We start from the raw sequence: 2,992 nt of genomic DNA on the forward strand, positions 1-2,992 counted from the left end.
AACAACCCTCACCCCAGCTGAAAGCCCATGCACTCGGCTGTCCCAGCATTGCTTCTTCAAGTTTGGGGCTAAAAAAACAGTAAAAAAGGAGCACTTCCATCCCCTGGAAGTGTCCAAGGCCAGGTTGGACAGGGTTTGGAGCAACCTGGGCTAGTAGAAGGTGTCCCTGCCCATGGCAGGGGGTGGAAGGGGATGAGCTTTAAGGTCCTTTCCAACCCAAACCATTCCATTATTCCACGATTCTATGAAGATGAGCACTAGGGAGGAGGAATAAAAACTGGAGCTTCCCCTCTCTGCTCCACAGCCCTGAAATGTCACAGGCAGGACTCCAGCTGGCTGCCAATCTGGAAGTGATATGAAAACGCCTAAATAATTTTTACATATTTATATTTTAGACATGGAAGTATTTCTATCACAGTTCTACACCTGGCAGAGCTGCCCTGGCTCCCACCTTGGCACAGGATGCAGCTCTGGTGTCACCAGAGCTCTGCCCAAGCCTCTCCCTAACGGGGCCGTGGCAAGACAAGGTGAGAAGCACCTACAGAGGCTCATTGCCCTCCTGAATTCCCAAAAATCTTTGGGGAGAAACCCTCGCCTCCCCCATTTCCTCCTCCATTAAATTAACCTCCAGAGATTCCCATGGATTCTGACTGGAGCCCTGCCAGAGTAGATTCAAGGCTCCTGCCTGTTATTTTTACGGCCACTTTAATTAAAACCCATAAATTCTGGAGGGAAAGTGGGTCTTCCCAGTGTGAAATACACTTTGTCAAGTTTGCAGCCTCTGAGTAAATCAAAGTTCTGCCGTCAGTGGCTCCAGCTGTAAATCCCTCTGGATGGATCCCAGCTCACCAGGCAGATGAGCACCGTGAATTTTCCTCCCTGACAGCCTCACCTCCTCGATTTGATTTATTATTTATTGGTTTTTCAGGGTGTGGAGGAGAAAATAAGAAAATAAGAGCTAAGGCATTGCCATGGAGAACTTCCCAAGAGGAGCAATCCCTTGGGAGAGCAGGGCTCGATCCAAGATCATGGAATCACAGAGTGGGTTTGGACCTTAAAGATGGTCCAGTCCCACCCCTTGCCTTGGGCAGGGACACCTTCCAGTATCCCAGGTTGCTCCAAGCCCCGTCCAACCGGGCCTTGGACACTTCCAGGGATGGAAGTGCCTCAGTTTCCCCAATTTTGGAAAGCCCATCCACGGCAGTGGCCGGGCTGGGCAGGCAGAGCAGCAACAACTGAGAGCAGGCAGAGGAACACCAAAGGCCTTTTAAAGATTTTTCCATTTGTTTTATGTGCTCTCTGGGTTTATTTTTAACATTCCAGCTGGAAAAAAAAAAAAAAAAAGAAAGAAAAAAAGAGAAAGAATAAAATTAAAGCAACGCCGGAGCTGAGCCGAGAGGACGTGTTGGCTGGGACCTGCCAGGATGATTAGTCCTTTGTGGATAACCCCTTGGAGAAGGGTCAGGGTGGGGGCTCCGGCCGTGCCGGGGGCCAAGGAAAGGGATGAGTCCTCTTCCAAAGAGCTCCTCAGCCGCGCTAAAAGCTGTTTTACACTCCTCGACCTGACGTTTTCCTCCCGCTGGGAGCGATCAGGAGCCCTCCTGCGTCAGAGCCGGGCAGGGCAGGGACTCAACACCTCGCTCTGGGTCTGGGAGGGGGTTTTCATCCCGGGAAGGTCCTTAAACCCCGTGTCCTGCACCACGCGCGGGGTGCACCCCTCTGTCCCGCCTCGTCACGGGAATGGGAACACCCTGCAGGTAGAGAGGGGGGTGCACCCCAAGTGCAGCACCCAAGATAGGCACATTAAATCCATCCCTGCGCTCCCAGTCCCACCACCCCTCTGGGACAAAGCCAGGACCACCAAACCCCTCACTGTGCTGACAGAAATCCACGGCACGTTGTTCCTGCCTCCCCACCCGGAGCTGGATGCCATCTGAACCACGGGATGAAAGAAAAGCCATTAATTCCCTCCTGGGCTTTTTTATGAGGCTCTTGATGAAATGTCTGGATGCTTCAGCACTGCAGGAGTTTGATGCTGGCAGAGCTCTCTGCAGACTGAAAACCCAGTCTCCAGGGTTGAACCAGCTGCTGGGCTCTCCTCCACGTCCTGTGTCCCCTAATCCACCCCTCCTGAGCCAAAAACACCCCAAATTGCACCAAATCGTCCTCCCCTGGCACACCCAGCGCTGCCCCAGGGCAGTGAATTAATCCATTCCCAAAGCAAATAGAGGGGGACATCCCAAATGTGGGTAACCGCCCCCTATCCACTGGGGCTCCAGGAGAAATAAGGCTCTCGGGTTTGCAGATTCTGCCAGAGGAGAGGAGTCCTGCTCCAAGGATCCTTGGAAAAGGGAGGGTGACCCTCAGCACCCCGCAAAGCCCAGCTCTGCTGAGCAGGTGGTGCTGATGGGTCTGTGTTTGCACCCCCACCCTGCAGCTTCCCCCTAAACCCCTCAGCCTGCAGCAGCAGCTCTCCTAAGACCCCCAGGAACTCTCTTTATCCCCTCCAAAGCTTCCCTCCTAAGTCCCCCCAGCACTGCTTCCTAAATCCCTCTTCAGCATCCCCCAAACCCTTCACCCAGAGTGCCCTCCCATCCTTCCCCCTGCCCAGCATCCCTACAAAGCCCCCCACTGCCAGTATCGCTCCAATTCCCTCCTGAATCCCCCTGTAACCTCCTCAGCACCCCAAACTCATCCAGCACCCCAAACCCATCCAGCACCCCCCAGAACAACAGCATATGTGGGAGGAGGTGGAAAAAGAGAGATGGGGGGAAAAGGTGGAGGGACTGGAGAGACCCCGGTTTGTTCTGGGGACAAGAGGGCTGGTTGTTCCCCTGCTTTCTTCCACTTCCAGACAAAGAAAACCCGAAACAGCCACAACGTCGGGATCTGTCTCAGTTCCACCCCCCCTCCAGCCCAGGGACCCCCGGGACGATCAGGGCCGCCCCCGCAGCCCTCGCTGGCTCCGGGGGTTGGCGACAGGCAGGGATAG

Source organism: Empidonax traillii, unplaced genomic scaffold, assembly GCF_003031625.1.
Source record: "Empidonax traillii isolate 1590-97213 ecotype Southwest subspecies unplaced genomic scaffold, ASM303162v1 scaffold1059:size195157, whole genome shotgun sequence".
NCBI classification, from domain to species: Eukaryota; Metazoa; Chordata; class Aves; order Passeriformes; family Tyrannidae; genus Empidonax; species Empidonax traillii.